This window comes from Oryctolagus cuniculus, chromosome 2, assembly GCF_964237555.1.
Source record: "Oryctolagus cuniculus chromosome 2, mOryCun1.1, whole genome shotgun sequence".
NCBI classification, from domain to species: domain Eukaryota; kingdom Metazoa; phylum Chordata; class Mammalia; order Lagomorpha; family Leporidae; genus Oryctolagus; species Oryctolagus cuniculus.
This window is the reverse complement of record NC_091433.1, coordinates 85,992,378-86,011,296: the sequence shown is the minus strand read 5'-3', so window position 1 is coordinate 86,011,296 and position 18,919 is coordinate 85,992,378. Positions and strand designations below refer to the sequence as shown.

At 42.3% G+C, this 18,919-nt stretch overlaps 1 long non-coding RNA gene and 2 pseudogenes across 1 annotated transcript in view; 2 read left to right on the top strand and 1 right to left on the bottom strand.

The window, feature by feature from the left end:
* Positions 1 to 10,470: 10,470 nt before the first annotated feature.
* Positions 10,471 to 10,594, top strand: LOC127490484 (U2 spliceosomal RNA; annotated as a pseudogene).
* Positions 10,595 to 14,672: 4,078 nt separating this feature from the next.
* LOC127490372 (U2 spliceosomal RNA) lies at positions 14,673 to 14,811 on the bottom strand (annotated as a pseudogene).
* Positions 14,812 to 15,311: 500 nt separating this feature from the next.
* LOC138848794 (uncharacterized) overlaps positions 15,312 to 18,919 on the top strand; it is an 85,641-nt gene continuing 82,033 nt past the window's right edge. The window contains exon 1 of the long non-coding RNA XR_011386884.1: positions 15,312 to 15,717. This is a non-coding gene — a long non-coding RNA (uncharacterized lncRNA). The remainder of the gene's footprint in view (positions 15,718 to 18,919) is intronic.

The following is an 18,919-nucleotide window of genomic DNA, read 5'->3' as shown; positions in this document are numbered from 1 at the left end:
GAGCTTCTTCTGGGTCTCCCATGTGGGTTCAGGAACCCAAGAACTTGGGCCATTCTCTACTGCTTTCCCAGCCCATAAGCAAAGAGCTGGATCAGAAGAGGAGCAGCTGGGATACAAACCAGTGCCTATATGTGATGCTGGTGCCGTAGGCAGAGGCTTAACCCACTCCACCACAGTGCCAGTGGCAAAGCTACAATTTAATAGACTTTTTGAATTTAAAAAAAGGGTATGCAGAGGCACTGCTTAAATTGTTAGATTGATTCAGAACATTCTGTGAGGCCAAGATGGAAAAGTCTATTTCCATCTGGGATACCCACTGTTCAGAAGGAGAAAATGTAGCTTTGAGCATCTAGATTTAAGTGCTGTCCCCTGCTTTTCCCCAAGGAAAATTGGGCAAGCATGGGTTAGTCCACATTATTCCCACAAAGAGAACATGCCATGTGTCATGAACATGGCAGTGTTCTGCTTGGATAAAGCAGAAAGTACTAATTTGCCATCTATGTATTAGCCTGTGCCACTATGGATTCCTGAAAGTGATGAATTCTTTAGAAGCAGGGAGAAAAGAGGCAAGTCATACCATAGTGGAGAGAGATGGATGTCTAATGAATTAGTTTATGTTTTAGTGATTGAGAGGTACTCTCAGTTATTTAGCTGGTATTTATTTAGTGGCCACAGGGCGCCTGACAGTCCTTAAATGGCACAGCTCCTGTCCTTGCAATGCACATGGCCAAATTTGGAGATATGAGGGCAGGTGTTTCCTATGCTTACAGAATGCACTTAAGTGAATATGTCAGGGACTGATCACCACTCTGATGAACCGTGCGTGGCTAAAAGTGGTAAAAAGCAAAACAGATGCTGGTTTACAAAAAGGCATTTCCATTACCCTTGAACTTTCCTGTTAATACCACTAAAAATGACATAACATGGACTTATCCATTCTTTACTTGAGGGAACTTTTGTGTCACTACATGTAGATTATTCCCACCCAATATCCATGAGCCCTGTATTTTTTTTTTTTATTTTTGACAGGCAGAGTGGATAGTGAGAGAGAGAGAGACAGAGAGAAAGGTCTTCCTATGCCGTTGGTTCACCCTCTAATGGCCGCCGCGGCCGGCGCACCGCGCTGATCCAAAGGCAAGAGCCAGGTGCTTCTCCTGGTTTCCCACGCGGGTGCAGGGCCCAAGGACCTGGGCCATCCTCCACTGCACTCCCTGGCCACAGCAGAGAGCTGGCCTGGAAGAGGGACAACCGGGACAGAATCCGGCACCCCGACCGGGACTAGAACCCGTTGTGCCGGCAATGCCACAAGGTGGAGGATTAGCCTAGTGAGCCGCGGCTCCGGCTGAGCCCTGTATTTTAAAACACTTGAAAATTATCCAATCCAGCTCCTTCAGCTCCATGTTATATGAAATACCAAACAAAAACAAAAACAAACAATTTCCAGCTTCTTTTTTCCCTAACAAGCAGGATAGCCAATTTTAATACCTGAATATTCAGTTGTAATGTGTGTAATTTTGTAAGCGCTACTGTGAAGAACATTTTTCTCCTTGTACAAAGACATAACAGATGCAATTAGAGGGTATTATACTGTCAGATGCATCAGAGGAATAGAATTGGTATTAAATCTTCCACATGGCACCCGGGTGCCAAGGCATCAAGAAAGAAATGGCATTCCTCAGCACCCCTTTTCACCTTTCAACCCCAGGGGGCCTCATGACATCTGAGGGAAGGTATTTGCAAAAGTCAAGTGCAGAATGGGCTATAAATTGCCATGGGGAGTTGTGGGGAAGGGAGGCACTCTCATCATGTCTAAGGCAACACCCTCCCAGGGACCCAGCAAAGTGCTGATTTTGCATGCTTTGTTGGTCCCCCAGATACTGTGGTAGAGGAAGGGGAGGTTTGATAGATGAGACAGCCATTTAAGCCTGTAGGTGAAGGTGTTGAATAACAATGGCCAGAGAGCTGCCCTTGCACCACCACTTGCAAATCTTGATTACAGACAAGACACCTGCAAGTGACTCTGAGATCTAGAGGTAATCATGGTCCCAGTTTTAACAGTAACTTGGAGCAGCCCCTGTAGGGTCATCAACTGCCAATCTTCATTGTATTAATATTCTAGGTTTTGTGTTCGTTCAGAAGAAACGGTAATGAAACTTCAAAACACTGTAATCATATTACAATGTGACTGAAACTACCTTCTAAGACACCCCCTGTGCTTTGGATAATGCTTTGTGTCATTCAACAAGACATGTTTTTGTATGCTGCATTAGATTTTTTTTAAGCCTGAGAGAAATAGTAATGCCTATGGAAGTATTCTGATGGATGTTTTTCTCAAGTCTTAAAATATGTCGTCTTGCATAAAAATTTCTCTCTGGTAAATGGGATGAGAAGCTGATTGGAATGGAAATTAACTGAGCTTTTCTTTACATTGAACCTGCATATACCCTTAGGATTATTTTTAATTTACTAGTTACCTATTACATGCTACATATTTTCATATATGTCATTCATTTAACAGTTGTTTTTTCAGTGTCAAACCCTTTCCTAATAACTAATGCTTTAGCAGTGAGGAAAGCAAACAACCTTCCTTTTTTTCATAGGACATACTTTCTACATGTGGGATTACACAAATGAACATATCAGCAAATAAATAAATGAAGACAGATACAGATTGAGATATGTACTATAATGGAACAAATTAATATATTAATATTCACTAAACACCTTTCATGTTCAAAACAAGGTATGAGGTGCTTTCATACCATAGAAATGAACAGCAAGATAAAGGTCTTGCTCTCAAGTAGCTAATGGAAGTATAGGAAAACACAAGCCATCCATTACTTGGTTTATTTACAGTGGCACACATCTAATTAGTTATGTGGTTTTCCCTCTAACCTCAATTCTTTTCTCCCTGTTTTGAGAGTTCCAAGAGAACTTCATGCGTTAAGTCTTCCATAATCTGTGTGAAATTAGCAAATAAAAGTGTTAGGAGTGGAGTTGCAGACAAAGAAAGCATCAAAGCTAAGACTCGGACAGGTATATAAGTCATCTTTCACCAAATGATCCTGTAACAGATTCCAAAATCTTATAATGGGTTTGTTTCCTATTTGTTTTGCTCACATTAATGTCTATTGTCTTTGGCTACATCCTTTCCCACACTTCTTCATTCCAAGCCTCAAGCTGAAAACGTATCACCCACAGTGGACATACCTGTCCCCAGGAAGAGGGAAAGAACAAATAGCCAAGTGACACAATGACTCTTAGAGCCACGTGAGAAAGTCACAGAATCCACTTCCTCTCATATTTCATTGGCAAAAGAAAGTCATATGGCCAATCCTGACTCAGTGAAAGCTGGTAGTGTGGTCATCCTTTGTGGAATGTTAGCAAATATTTCAAACAAAAGAAATCAATGTGTGGTCACAAATATTCACATCCTTCCCTGCTGTGTGCCAAGTTCACTCCCTTCTCCCTCCTCCCTAGAAGGACAACCCAGAAGTCTCATCCAAAAATACAGGCCCTCTTGGTGGTGTCTGTATCACCCCTGGCCATTCTCTTATGATCCAGTGATCTTTTAACTAAAATATTTCCTCACATCCCCAAGGTGTAAGAGTAGAACAGGAGGATTATAAGCAAAACCAACCTTTCCATTTGGAAAGGGGAAGAAAGAAGACACTCATCTGTCACTGTCAATAGCAACTTAAAAATTTCATGGGACAGATATTACAACAGGTGTCTGCATGGAAAACCTGAAAACTTCTTGAGGAGGCTAATGTTCCACCATCAGCAGTTCATTGTCCCCCATGGCCATTGGACCCACCCTTTGGAAAGCCTTTTCCTCTTATCATCACTGACAACATCTGAACAGGATATCACAAAATGCACCCTTCTCAGACTTTCTATACCAGCTTCTCATCTCTAAAGTCTTTGAGGCCCATTAATAATTGTGTTTTCCATATCAATTTAAAAATGTTAACCCAATATTTATTAGTTCCATGCTTAATACAGACCATGCCATAGGGCTGAGTTGCAACTCATTCTTGCTATTTATGGACCTTCTATATTTATATCTTGCCAATTGGAAATGACAATCAAATGTACTTTCAAACTCTGTAAGTAGCAACAGTTCTGCATTTTCTATATCCAATATCCCTTTCTATTCTGTACAAATCAACTGATTCTTTTCGGAGCTCATCTTTTCCTACAACACTTTGTCAAATGCAGCCAAAAGCAACCATGCCACTGGCACTCATTTTCCCTTTTTCTTCCTAAAGCCACAAGTTCATTAGGTGCCTTACTTGCCTTTGAGTTATTACAGGTGACAGTTGTACAAAATGGAGCCTGGGAGAGCAGTCACAAAACACTCTTGTTCAGTTTCATCAACTCCTACACCTGACACAGCAGCCAAAGTCACATGTTGCAGGGTTTTAGAGAGCATCAATTTTCATATTAGTCAGATTTTGCTAGATTGTGCTATAGTAACAAACAACCTCCATGTTTAATTGCTTAAAATAACAAAGTTTATTTTTAAACTGAGCCCCCAAACAGTGCCTTGAATGAAGATGCTAGATATCATCAATCCCCAGTGTTCTAGCCACCCTCCATTAGCTTAAAGTGACCTTGCTTTGCCTTTTGACAGGACCAAGTTTAACCTACTGAATGGAGGGAGTGGTACAGCTGGCCCTACAAGGTTCTAATCTCATGAGGTCATTTGCTTCTCCAATAGATAACAACTTGGTGGCCAGTATTGCTTGAGGGTTTTTGGCCATCATAAAAATTCCCTGAAGAGTATGGCGCTGCTGACCAAGAGGAGCTTGGACAATAACTCAATATATGACCTGATCTAAAAACCACTGTGACTCCAACCAGCCCCTTGTCGCCCAGCTGGAGGCCAACATGCAACAGTTGGTGTCCTTTGTTTTCCTAAACTCGCAGGCACCCTCATTCAGCAGGACATTCGTTTTGTAGACGGGAGTCTGCTATGTCCTCCTCCAGCCACAGCTCAAACTCTTTCCTGTATCCTATCCCTTTGTGCATGTTAGTTTTACTTGTCACTGTTGACATGGACTGAGTTTGGTAACAAGTTCTCCCATTGTTTGTTGCTCATCCACCATGCCTATGCTTCATAGTCTCTTTATTTCGAGGCCCACACAGAATGAGCAGTGCTTCTTTGAGACATGCCAGCCTTACACAGAGGAAAGTGGAAAATGGTTCAGTGGCTTTTAATTCAGCCTTGAAGTGGCGATTCACACTGTCACTCACATTTCATTGGCTAAAGAAAGTCCCATGGGTGACCAAGCCTAACATCATGGGTTTGATGAGGTACTATCCTTTCCCAGGTAAGGACAACAGGCATTTTGAATAAAGGTAGTCATTGGCATAAAGTTGAAGCTGAAGGATGAGGTTCCTTAGCAGTAGAGTATAAAATGAGAGGACAGGAATCGTGGAGACAGTATGTACTGCAGCATTATGTGAGACATGTATTTAGAAGACCCTACAGATTAGGTAATTTTTAAATTTTTTTTTGTTTGTTTGAGAGAGTGACCAATGTGTGGGTGGAGAGATAGAAAGAGAGACCTCCTGTACACTGGTTCACTCCCCCAAATGGCAGCAGCAGACAAGGCTGAGCCAGGCCAAAGCCTGGAGCCAGAAACTCCATCCGGGCATCCCCTAAGATGGCCGGGGCCCAAGCACTTGGACCATCTTCTTGCTTCCTTCCCAATTACTCTAGCAGGGAGCTGGATCAGAAGCAGAGCCACCAGGACTTGAATAAAGCCAGCACTTTGATATGAGATGCGAGCATTGCAGATAGAAGCTTAACCCACTGTGTCACAGCACTGGCCCTAAGACTGTGTGATTTTGTAAACAAAGGAGAATGCTTGAAGGTCCTTAAGCACTGAACTAGTGGTATTTGCAGTTTCTGTACAGTGGTATCTCCATGATACCTACAGGAAGACCAGTTAGGAAGTTATCTTCATAGACTCAATGAAGGGTGATGAGACCATGAACTAGAACTATGGTAACAGATGTGTGTCTGTGTGTGTGTGTGCATGTTGGGGTGTCACGTTCTCATTTAGTATATAAATTATTCATAGGAAGAAGGTGAAGGTTAATAAGGGAAGGGGTATTCATTATATTGAGGAAAAGAAGATACTGAATGATCTTAGGGGATACGGTAGTCGGTGCATGTAGTCAAGTGTTGTTAAGGATACACTTTGTAAAGGTTGCCAGTTAAGCTGACTGTCTGTAGATGCTTCATTTTTTTTTTTTTTTTTTTTTTTTTGCTTAAAGGATATGAGAATCCAGTAGGAGGTTGCAATAGAATATCAAAGACATGGTATCCTTGAGGGACCCAGAAGAGAGAAATAAATGTTAAAGTTTTAAGGTTGAGCCCAGCGCTGCGGAATCCCAGGTAAAGCCACCTCCTCCAGTGCCTGCATTCCATATGGGTGCCGGTTCAAGTCCTGGCTGCGCTACTTCCAATCCAGCTCTGTTATGGCCTGGGAAAGTAGTAGAAGAAGACCCAAGTCTTTGGACCCATGTACCCATGTAGAAGACCTGGAAGAAGCTCCTGGTTCCTGCCTTCAAATGGGCTCAGCTCCAGCTGTTGTGGCCATTTGAGGAGTGAACCAGTGAGTGGAAGACCTCTCTTTCTCTCTGTTTCTGCCTCTCTGTAACTCTGCCTTTCAAATAAATACTTTTTTTAAAAAACAAAATTAAGACTTTTGCCTACTGTAAGTTTGCAATGACCTCAGAGCACATATCTGGTTGATTTTTGTTTTTACATAAAAAAAGTTGTTGATTTATTTGAAAGGCAGAATGACAGAGAGAGATATAGAGAGATAGTTTCCGTCCACTGATTGACTGTACAAATGGCCACAACAGCCAGAGCTGGGCCAGAATTAAACCAGGAGCTTGGATCTCCATCTAGGTCTCCTGCGTGAATGACAGGGATCCTAGTTTTGGGGCCATCTTCCACTGCTTTTCCAGGTACATCAGAAGGAAGCTAAATTGGAAGAGTAGCTGGGACTCCAGCTGGCAATCTAATATGCAATGCCAACATTGCAAGCAATGGCATACCTGCTGTGCCACACTGCTGGTCCCCTGATAGATTCTCTTTATCAGTACTAAGCATCTTAGAAGGCTGATGGGAATACAAAGATAAAGTGACAAAGGGATGGTACCATGGAACTATTAGAGGTCAAAGTATTTGAGGATGCTGGCAAGAGAGTGGCAGACTAGACAAACATAGATGGTAATAAACTAAGTAGTCTAGGCTAATTAGGGAAACAAAGGAACCAAAAGGTGACTGATACTCTGAACAGCAATGGAGCAGTTATGGGTCCAGTGCCTCTCGGTCATCCAAGAGTATATGGAGTTGGAATGAGGGCACAAAGAACATGATGAGCAGGAGCTTGAGGTTAGAGAGCAAGTTGTATGCATTAAAGGTTTCTGATTTGGTACAGTTCTGATTTCTGAGTGGTGAGGAAGTTCAGAACAATGAAAGTGGACAGCCAGGAGTGGTGCTCAAGGGTGTCTCTAGAACGGAATAAACAGAAGAAATTTGAAGGTAACATGTTGAATTCCTTTTGAAAGTGGACATTGAAGTTGCTCTTGTTGATATGGAGGGTGGAAATAACTGATATGCCTTCTGTAGAAGGGTTAATTATGCAAAGGTGGATATGAAGAAATAGGAAAACCATTCAGTTGTTTGATTCCTACCTGTGGTTGGCAGAATTCTCAAGTGAGCCATACCCCTGTAGAATTCCCCACCCCCTTCAGAGTGAGTTGGGATCTGAACTTTGCTACTTGACCAACACAATATGCAAAAGTGATGTTACCATTCCATGATCATGTAATGCTTTATGGCACAGATGATGGTTTTTGCAAGTATAATTAAAGTACCTAATCAGTTAACCTGAAGTGAATAAGGAGATTATTCTGTGCAAGGTCTGACCTTGTCAGATGAGCCATTAAAGAGGTTCTGGAAGTCAGAGGTGGGAAAAGTCAGAGCAATGCTCTCCTACCAGCCTTTAAGAATCTAAGAGCCATATTGCCCCAAGTGAGGCTGTGGCCCCTTGAGATGAGGTCTTCATTCCTATCATTGCAGGGAAATGAATTCTGTCAAGCACCACTTGATCTTGGAAGAGGACCCAAGCCGCAGTAAGACCCTCACCTGGCTGATACCTGGATTGCAGCCTTGTGAGGCCTGAGCAGAGGCCCTTGCTAAGCCATGCCCAGCAGCATCCTGGAAGTGGTAGATTGTAAAATGCAAGTCATCATGCAGCATTAGAAAACTGATCACCTATGCCATACACACACACCACCACCACCACCACCTTATGTTAAGAGACTATCATGTTTTCATAAACCTTGTGCAAAATTCTGCAGAAAAGTTTTCAAGTACTTTCTTTTGCCTTACACTTGTATTCACAGAGACAAACCTAAGGGGCTTTCTAAATTGAGATTATAGGTTCAAGCATGAGAAGCAAGCTGTGTAGTAGATGGGTATAGAACAAAGGGATGGATCTCAGTCATAATTCTCATTATTGCTGCTCCTCTTTAGTCAACTTGTCTACATGGAGCAGCAACAAAAGCAACAGGTGCGTCCAGTCAGAGGTCCTGAATCTGCTGCCAATCAACATCTCAGAATAAGAAGCTGGGCCAGGGGGAGGTAAGAGAAAATGTGACATTTGTTGAAGAAGCTGAGGCTAAGAATGGAAAGAAAGTAGCAGGAATGAAACTAAGGCAAAGGGAGAGAGAGAGAGAGAGGAGAGAATCAGTTCTGAATCAGCTTTGATCAACACTAAGCTTTTTTTTTATAATTTTAACACTTTTTTAAACTTTTATTTAATAAATATGAATTTCCAAAGTACAGCTTTTGGATTATAGTGGTTTTTTCACCCCATAACTTCCCTCCCACCTGCAACCCTCCCCTCTCCCACTCCCTGTGCCATTCCATTCACATCAAGATTCATTTTCAATTATCTTTATATACAGAAGATCAATTTAGTATATATTAAGTAAAGATGTCAACAGTTTGCACCCACACAGAAACACAAAGTGTAAAGTGCTGTTTGAGTACTAATTATAGTATTAATTCACATTGGACAACACATTAAGGACAGAGATCCTACATGGGGAGTAAGTGCATGGTGACTCCTGTTGTTGACTTAACAATTGACACTCTTGTTTATGGCATCGGTAATCACCCAAGGTTCTTTGAGTTCTGCAACTCCGATCTTATTTAGACAAGGTCATAGTCATATGGGAGTTCTCTCCTCCCTTCAGAGAAAGGTACCTCCTTCTTTGATGGTCCGTTCTTTCCACTGGGATCTCACTCGCAGAGATCTTTCATTTAGGTTTGTTTTTGTTTTTGTTTTTGTTTTTTGCCAGAGTGTCTTGGCTTTCCATGCCTAAAATACTCTCAAGGGCTCTTTAGCCAGTTCCGAATGCCTTAAGGGCTGATTCTGAGGCCAGAGTGCTGTTTAGGTCATCTGCCATTCTATGAGTTTGCTAACACTAAGCATTTTATAATGACTTCTGGCCTTTATTCTTTTCCCTAAAATGATTTACCTTCCCAAGCAGTATGGGAGAGCTTGCCTAGCCAGCCAGCCAGCCAGCAGTGACAATGCAATTTTCTTCACCTTCTGAATTCTACCTCTGCAAGGTTATTAGCAGTACCATTAAGACATTCCAGAACACCAAATCTGTCTGTACAAATGCATCTTCTATTTTCTCACATTCATTACATCCAAAGGCTTCCTTACACATGAGCAGGAAAGGGCTTAATACTTGTTGGCTACAACGAAAATTAATGATCATAAAGGAAGAAGGCTTTAATGGTTAAAAGGCAAGAAGTATAAAAGTGGTTAGTAACGTATGAATTCACATCAGTTGTACTTATATAAAACACATTTACTATTTCAGCTTTTTGTTCTAAAGGTTCACATTGGAGCCAGAATGCAAAACTTTATGAAATTGCTAAGTAATTCAGACTAAATTATGAGTGATACTGTGGGACATGGTTAAGGATTTGTGGAACACACTGCAGAGCAGTTTGAAGTGTGCAGTGATTCGGTAAGTTACAGGAGATTCGGTGGGAGTCTGATTCATTATTTATAGAACCATACTTGAGCTCTTGAATTGGAGTAAATTTTCGATGGTAGGCATCTCTTCTTGACTGCTGTGACTTATGGTTAAAAAAAAAAGGGAAAGTGGAGTTTATTACCAATTCAAGACGGAAAACAAATGTCTTCATTGAACTCAACAGAGTCTGGTGACCCACGGAGAAAAGGCAGACATCAGGACAATAGCTAATATGAACTTTTCACCTCTTTTTGTGATCTGAGAGCAACTTGTGTATTGAAAACACGACTTTTATTACAGTCAATTCAGTCAACAAACATTTTATGTGTATTTAGATGGTTGGATGGATAGATAGGTAGGTAGATAAATAGATAGATCATAGATATTGCTTCTTGGCCTTTTGGCTAAGATCAAGTGTAGTATCTGTTCTTATCAGATAGATCATAGATAGATACCCTTTATTCTGCATGATCTTGGCACATCTTTAAAAGAGATAAATTAATCCCTTCCCTTCCCTACTTCTAAAAGCCATTTAACTAATTACCTCATATAATGGCTTTGTCAAAAGACCTTTACCTGGGTGAGAATTCAATTATGTAAGGTAGGCATAATTAATCACTAATACTTTTACAGCCTGTGTGTCTATCTCCATGGCAAGAGTAGTTAGTAAGGAAATTTAGTGACCCTGCAAGTTAAACATGCTTTTGCTGGTCTATGGTATGTAAAAGGAAGGAGGCTAGTGTTCAGAAATGTGGGAGGGATTTGGACTGAGCAGGGGTAGTACTGAGTCTTCAGAGCACCATACTTTATAAAGAAGCTAAATCAGATGTTTCAACTCAATGTGTTAAGTACATGAAATGTTAGTAGAAAAAAAAGTTATCCAGACAGGACTGGGGGAAAGGATCATAGTTAATAAGCTAGCAGGGAACAAAAGTCAGTGTCTGGGGGAAATTGCACCAAAACTGAAATAAGATCAAAAGTCAGTTGTAGGGATGGCTCAATGATTCCCAGTCCTACCTCTGAGACCAATCATTTTCAAAAAATGCTAGGGGACAAAAGGCATCTTTATCACCCTCAGTGGCCTTTTCCTGCATTTGAAATACTTCTTCCTGTTCTGTGTTTAAACCCAAATATATGTATGTATATATATATATATTCATTTTTATATAAAATGTACTATCTCCATGTTCAACTTCCCAATCTAACTTTATAATATTTTGTCATGATAGGGAAGGTGACTTTTAAAGAACTTTCTAGCTCTTGTCTTTTGTAGAATAAAAACTCCCAATCCCTTTAGACTTCTCTAGGAACTATTATTTTGCCCTAGCCTTTAATCTTCTCTCTTGTTTTCCTTTCTGGACTCCCTCCAATTTTCAGACATCTCTTTTAACACACTGAAATTAAAATTGGTAGAATGTTCTGTTGAGGTGTTGGCCTACATGAATAGCACTTATGTTTCTGTGTCTTAAACTTCAGAGTCATTGAGTCTGCTCACACTCAAGGATAGTACAGCCAGGGCTGAGTTGTCTTCAAACTAAATAGTGCAACTGAGAACTCTGGGTCTGTGCTCACTGCCCAAAAGAAGTTGCTGTGGCTTCTTTGTGCTCTCTCTCTAGACATCAGTGACATTGTTAGCTCACAGGCAAAGCAGTGTAAGCAGTGTTTATTTATAGAGTCTCCTTCAAGGAAGTGACATGAGGCTCCCAAATGCTGTTCAAATCACCGCATGATGCACTGCACATTAGCTGATCTTGTGGCACTTCTGATAGGAATTCCTAAGAAGCACTTTAGACATACACACTCCTTTCTCCAAACTGTGGATACACGCACTAATGGTTGTTTGACTTCACAGGATTCAGAGCTGATCTACAATGAGATTGTTATGCCTTGTAGACACAGTCATCAGCTGGAATTTTCTCAGGCAATGTAATTAAGCTGCATAGGAATACAGCAATCACAGCCTAACAGGGAAAAGAGATCCCAATTACCAAGGCCTTTCACATTTATTTTTACTTCTCTCTAATGGTCTTCAGCATGCATTGCATATGGTCATGATAAAAAAAAAATCACAAGCTGTTTACATTCCTTTAAGATGTTCTGACAATAGGATTGGAAAGAATCTTTGATTTAAATATTGTCCAAGTATTAAATGTTTTCAAGGGGTGATTACAGATGGGATTTGTATCCAAGCGATTTTCCCCAAACAAGTTCTCAGCTGCAGGCCACTTAAGTGCAGTTAATTCATTAGAACAAGAAGAACTTGAGTTAAATACATTAGTGATGAATGGTTCATCTGTAATAAGGCTGACTCATGCTGGTAATTTCTTGCATATTTATTATTCAATGTGTACCCTAGAGTCCTGGCTAAGGGAGACAGAAACAATGAGAAATGCAGGTTGCCTTTTCACGGTTGGGTTTGAGTCCGTCCTTTCCATGGCACTGGCCTATTTTGAGCATCCTGTGTGACACCTCCAGAGAGAGGTCAGGGATAGAACAGGCAAGGTACATCTGCACAATACCCAACAACTCGGGGAAGGTTGAAGACCCATGGAATGTAGAGAACAATGCTAGAGGATGAATGGAGCAAATCTCAGAGACTCTGCATCTTCAACTCCGGGCCTTGAAATTGCCTCCTTGCAACAATACAAGCCATTCTTCAAGTCCATGACCCAAGAGCAATCCCTTATTCCCTGAGCAAATGAATTAATTTCACAGTTACTGTTCCTCTCACCAGACCAGCCATGTACTCTAATTGCCTGCTTCCTCTCTTCCAGTTTAGGATGAAATAATTCTCAATCACTTCCCACATGAAATCGAGGCTTGTGTTGACATCTGATGGCCTTTCACTTACATTCTCAGTTGACCTTCCTCCCTCCCCTCCCAGCCACTTTCCTTCTGTTGTACTCAGCAGACCTAAGGCCCTCTCCCCATACCCAGCGCTCTACCTAGAGGTTTAGTGTTTCCAAGATCTGGCATTCCCAATGTAATTATTTGTGCATAGATGTTGTGCTTAAAAAACTCAAGATTACAAAGTAATAACCAATAAGCTCAGTAGATATACCTCTATAAAGCCTACATGATTATCTCCTTAAAATCAGTGTTATCCTTCCTATGGGGTTTATAAGGCTCTCCAAGCCTCTCTTTGATACTGATCTGATATTCAGAAATGTGTGCATGTGCAGGATCCCTATAACAGCTCAGCATATATTGCTCTGCCAAAGGTTAATCTCCAAGTTTAGCAGACTCAGCTTGTCTCCTAAAATTTACCTTTACGATAAGCATTCTATAAGGACAATTTAAGAATGAGGACCTAAACAGCATGCCTACAGTGACTTTTTTAATATTTTGTACTTATTTGAAATTGCAGAATGAGAGATGAGAGATAGTGAAAGGTCTTCTGTTTGCTGGCTCACTCACCAAATATCCAAAGCCAGGAGCCAGGAACTCCTATCCTGTCTCCCACTTGGGTTACAGGGTCCCAAGTACTTGGATCATCTTCTGATGCCTTTTCAGGTTAACTGGAAACTGGATTGGAAGCAGAGTAGCTGTCGCTCCCCCTCTTCGTGGAGGAACGACACAGGACCCTGCGCTGTTCTTTCGTCTGCTCAGCCCTCCCCGGGTTTGCTGCTTGTTCTTCCCGGGTTGGCTACCGACCCTTCCACCTCCGTGGAAGGACGGTTCCCCCTGCCACATTCCCCACTTCCGCAGGGGAGCGGCACACCGCCGGCCGGCTCTCTCGGGGGCTGCACAGGTGTTCCTTCAAATAGATGTTCCCCTTAGATGTTCCTGGTGCATGTTGTCTCTCTCCTCCTTTATAGTCCTCTTCCACCAATCCCAACTCTGCTACCCACACGCCGAGTATGCTGCTCTCCTCCAATCAGGAGCAGGTCCTACAGTTTATTGGTTGAACTGGAGGCAGCTGTGTAGAAGCTGTTTCCCTTCTCAGCGCCATATTGTGGGAGAGCAGATGCATAGAATAAGTCTTAATTCCAGTAACTTAGTCTAGTCTGAGTTGCTCCCCACAAGTAGCCAGGACTCAAATTGGCCTCCAACGTGGGACGCAAACACCACAGGTGAAGGCTTCAACCGCTGCACAACACTGGCCCAACATGCAATGGTTTAAACATGTTTAGAAAGAGCATACTCCAGTGCCATGGCATCAAACTAATACCAAGTATCAAAATGCTATCTGGAATCCTTATTAAAAATAAAGACTTCATAGCCTCACCCCCCAGCCTACAAAAGAATCAGCATTGGTGCTAGCATAGGGAATTTTATAAAAATATTTCTGATTGACACATAAAATTTTCACATATTTATGGAATACCATATGATAATTAGACACATGTATACCATGTGTAATGATCAAATCAGAGTAATTAGCATTTCCATCTCCTTAAACATTTATCATTTGTATTTGTTGGAAACCTTTAGACTCTTCTAGCTATTTGGAAATAGATCATAAATTGTTGTAGAGTTTAGTCCTGCTGTTGTGCTGTAGACACTGGAAATGATTCTCCCTTTCTGTAATCTTTCTGTAAATCTAACCTTTTCTGTCCCTTTGCCTTCCTAGTCTCTAGTAACCTTACCTGTTCTCCCATGAGATCAACATTTTTAACTGGGAGTTTTTGTTTGGAAACCCTTGACTAACCATTTCTTTTTTATATAGATTTATCTATTTATTTGATACTACACTTGATCTTAGCCAAAAGGCTGAGAAGCGATTATTATCTATTTATTTGAAAGTCAAATTTTCAAAGAGAGAGGGAGAGACAGAGAAAGATCTTCCATCTGCTGTTGCTCTTTGCAGATGGCTGCAATGGTCAGGGCTGAGCCGGGGTCGAAGCCAGAAGCTTCATCCAGGACTCCCTTAGATGCCGCAGGGTCCCAAACACTTGGGCCATCTTCTGCTGGTTTTCCCAAGCCATTAGCAGGGTGCTGGAGTGAAATAGAGTAACCAGGACACAAACTCATACCCATATGGGATGCTGGTGTTGCAAATGACAGCTTTATCCACAATGCCACAATGCCAGCCCCTTAACTAACCATTTCATTTGTTGTCTTTACTGTTAGGGAACCTCTCATGGAGAAAGTAATTGTAGCACCGTTTGAAACAAAGTAACTGTAGTGCCATTTGAAAGAAAGTAACTGCGCAGTAGCGCAGCTTGAAAGAAAAATAGAAAGGTAACCACCCTAGCTGGTAAGATTTGAAAATGGACAGCCTAACTAGAGGGCCTAACCACAAACTGTCGTTGCCATGACTACGGGACCCTGGGGGGTCGGAATGTGGGCGGGGCTAGCCTCTAGAAACTGTATATAAGGGGACCCTCAGACACTGTAAACCAGAGGTTGCTCAGCCTCTCTCCCCGGTCCATAGTGCCTAGTGCCCACGGGGAGAAGCTCCTGGTCCGTAGGGCATAGTGCCCGCAGGAGTAGGCTTGAACGATCTCTCCTCCTAGTCGCCTGGAGTATCAATAAAGTGTGTTTAGCCTGACCTTCCTCAGTCTCCTCGACTCTTCCTTCGCGGTAACCCGGCCAGTTCCCGAAGGGGGAGATCCTGACAGCTGGCACCTGAACAGGGACCTGAAGTCAGACGGTGAAGAGACGAGCCCTTGAGGAATCATCAAAAGGGTGAGTAGCGGTGGTTGAAAGAGACCACGATGGGTGGGACATCCCAGTCAAAAGAATATAGGCAGGCACTAGTTGAGTATAGAGAAGGTGAAGGTCCTTCCAGGAAAGGCACCAAGAGGCAAGAAAGTGAAGTGCTACTCACCAGGAAATGTAACATGGGCTTATAAGCTGGCAGCAGCTTGTACAGGACGGGACCTCCAAGATCTGCGGACCTTGGAAGAGGTAGAAAACCTCCTGGAGGAATTTCTACAAAAAGGAGAAGGTGCCACAACAGGGAAAGATTATAAATGTGCAGTAGACACCCTTAAGGTGTTAATTTGTTGTGGCAAGGGATTAAATCCAAAAAATACAGGAGACGCCTGTAAGCTCTATGACGCCATAGCAGAATGTAGGCAAAAACCTCAGGTTGTTCCCAGAGAGTTAAGAAAGGAAGAAAAAGCAAAAGAACAGTCAGCTTACCCGATAATGTTAAGAGGTGGTAGACAAGCCTGTGGGACCTGGACTAATAGCCGCTTGGTTTAAACAAGTCCAGGAACACGGACTCATGCACCCAGCTACCATCACTTATTTTGCGGTAATTTAAGTAAACTTTACATCAATAGACATCAATATGCTAGTGAATGTAACTCCTGGCTTTGCAGCAGAGAAACAGCTAGTCATAGACAAGATAAAAGAGAAGGCGATAGCATGGGATGAGATGCATCCCCCTCCCCCAGTAGACAAGGCTGGACCAGTGCCACTAACATCAGATCAGATTAGGGGAATTGGATTATCACCAGAAGAAGCAGCTGGCCCTAGATTCGATGATGCCAGAACCCTCTATAGAACATGGGCTCTTGAGGCGCTTCAAGAATGCCAGAGAACTATCAGTGGGGCCCCTAAAGCAGTCAGCATCAGACAAGGGCCCAAAGAACCCTACCCTGAGTTTATTAATCATTTACTCAGATTGATATGGAAACATCTAGAGAGGATTTGAGAACATATTTAAAGGACATCATGAGCATTCAAAATGCTAATGAAGAATGTAAAAAGTTGCTTAGAAATGTAAGACCAGGAGATTTGTTAGAAGAAAAAAATGTATGCCTGTAGAGAATTTGGATCCACCTCCTATAAGGTGGCCATGCTGGCAGAAGCCTTAAAGGCTGGAGATAGACAGCAAGGGTCAAGAAGTTTTCAGGGAAATTGTTACAGGTGTGGAAAAAAGGGGCATATGGCAAGAAGTTGTAGGAGTGGAGAAAAAACTCCGCTAAAATGCTATAATTGTGGGAGAACCAGACATATGGCAAAAGTATGTAGAGAGCCAAAAAACGGGAAAGTGGGGGCCAATGCCCCTGGACCATGATGGATGGCGTCTGCCCAGAATATCCAGTCATCTATCCCGCCGTCTGCCCCACCCCTGGGGGAAGCACAGACGGAAACCCCTGCTACAGGGGTCTACCCGAAACTACCAAAATAGAATTAAGACAAAGACCTACCTTAAAGGTAAACCTAGGGGGAAAAGATATAATAGGGCTGTTAGACACAGGGGCCGATTTAACTATAATAAGGGAACAAGAGGTTAAAGGAATAAAAGAAGGGATAACAGAAGGATGGCAAAATATAGAGGGTTGGGAGGGTGCTCTAAATTACAAAAAATATCACAGGTTACGCTGAAAGACAAAAAAGGAAGGAAGACAAAGGCATCCATTTGAATATCCCCAGATATTCCTATCAATATATTTGGAAGGGATATCTTAACAAAGTTAAGGGTAGCCCTAATTATGGCGCAACTCTCTATCCAAATTACCCCAATAAAGATAAAAATGAAAGATCCTAATAAAGGTCCCTTGATTCCCCAATGGCCTTTAACCAAAGAAAAAATAGGAATTAAGGAAATAACAAAAAGACTACTAGAGGAAGGGATTTATTTAACTTATTTGAAAGGCAGAGTTAGAGAGAGAAAGAAAGAAATCTCCCATCTGCTAGGTTACTCCCCAAATGGCCACAGTGGCCAGGATTGGGCCACACTGAAAGCAGGAGTCAGGAATCCCACCCAGGTCTCCCACATTGGTGGCAGGGGCCCAAGTACGGAGGCCACATTCCACTGTTCTCCCAAGTGCAGTAGCAGGCAGCTGGATTAGAAGTAGAGCAGCTAGGGCTTGATCCTCCACTCATATGGGATGTATATGCAGCTTAACCTGCTGTACCACAATGCTGCCCCCCAGTCTAAGGTCTTTTCAAACTTTAATTTCTTCATTTTTAAAATGGGGATCATAAATCCTAAAATAAATACTTGTTGCCCCAGTGAATAAAACCTTAGGTTAATATAAGGATTGGAGGTAATGCCTGTTAAAATCCATGCCTCCAGTGGTATCCGCTGTACTGTTCAGACATGCAGATACAGCGCGTTAGCCAGCGGGATTATGTTATGGGCACCCAAGAAGGCACATGTGTTGGCCAATTGGACATACAGAGATTCATGGTTGGCACTAAGGAAAAACTTGATCCTGTTATCCAAAATAACCAAATGTTCAGGTTACCTGTAGTGACACGAGTGTGGTGCGAAGCCACACGGCAGGTGAGAGGGAGGAAGACTTGGTCCTTGTCTCATTAGGGCAGGGCGCTCCAGGCTGCCGCTGAGCTCTGAGTCTGCCTTCATGTGCCTCTGCTCTCTACTCTGCTGCTACTGTCACTGCCAGTTGCCCGTCTGCATCCACGCGGTGCTTTTGATTCCCTCTCTGCCAATCCACGCCTCTCTTCAGCCTCTCATCTTCCTCTGCGTCTCAGGATGAACTGATAGAATTAGTTCCTGTGATGGAAAGTTCTGTGATAGTCCAGCACAGGCCATCCTCACCGAGGGGACTGTTCACACAAAAAAAGCCTCCTCACAGACTTCTGGGTAGACGCTACAGATGGCTGTGGCTGAATTTCAACCCAGGGCATAACCCTTCATGGCAGAGTCAAAGGGTCTCAAGAGAAGTGGCCTGTGTGTAAGTCACCACGTCGAGTCATTTTGCCTGAGAGAATTAAAGTGTCACCAGCTTGCTCATATTCCCTGGAGATATGAACAGAATTCTGAGTAACTGCTGGCCTGCTAGTGCCTTTGGGATGATTTCTATCAAGGAAGAATATTTTATCTCATTATAAACAATTTTCTAACAATACTAAACTTTATCAAACTTATGAGAAGATCTTATCTAGTGAGTTATTTTAGATCATATCA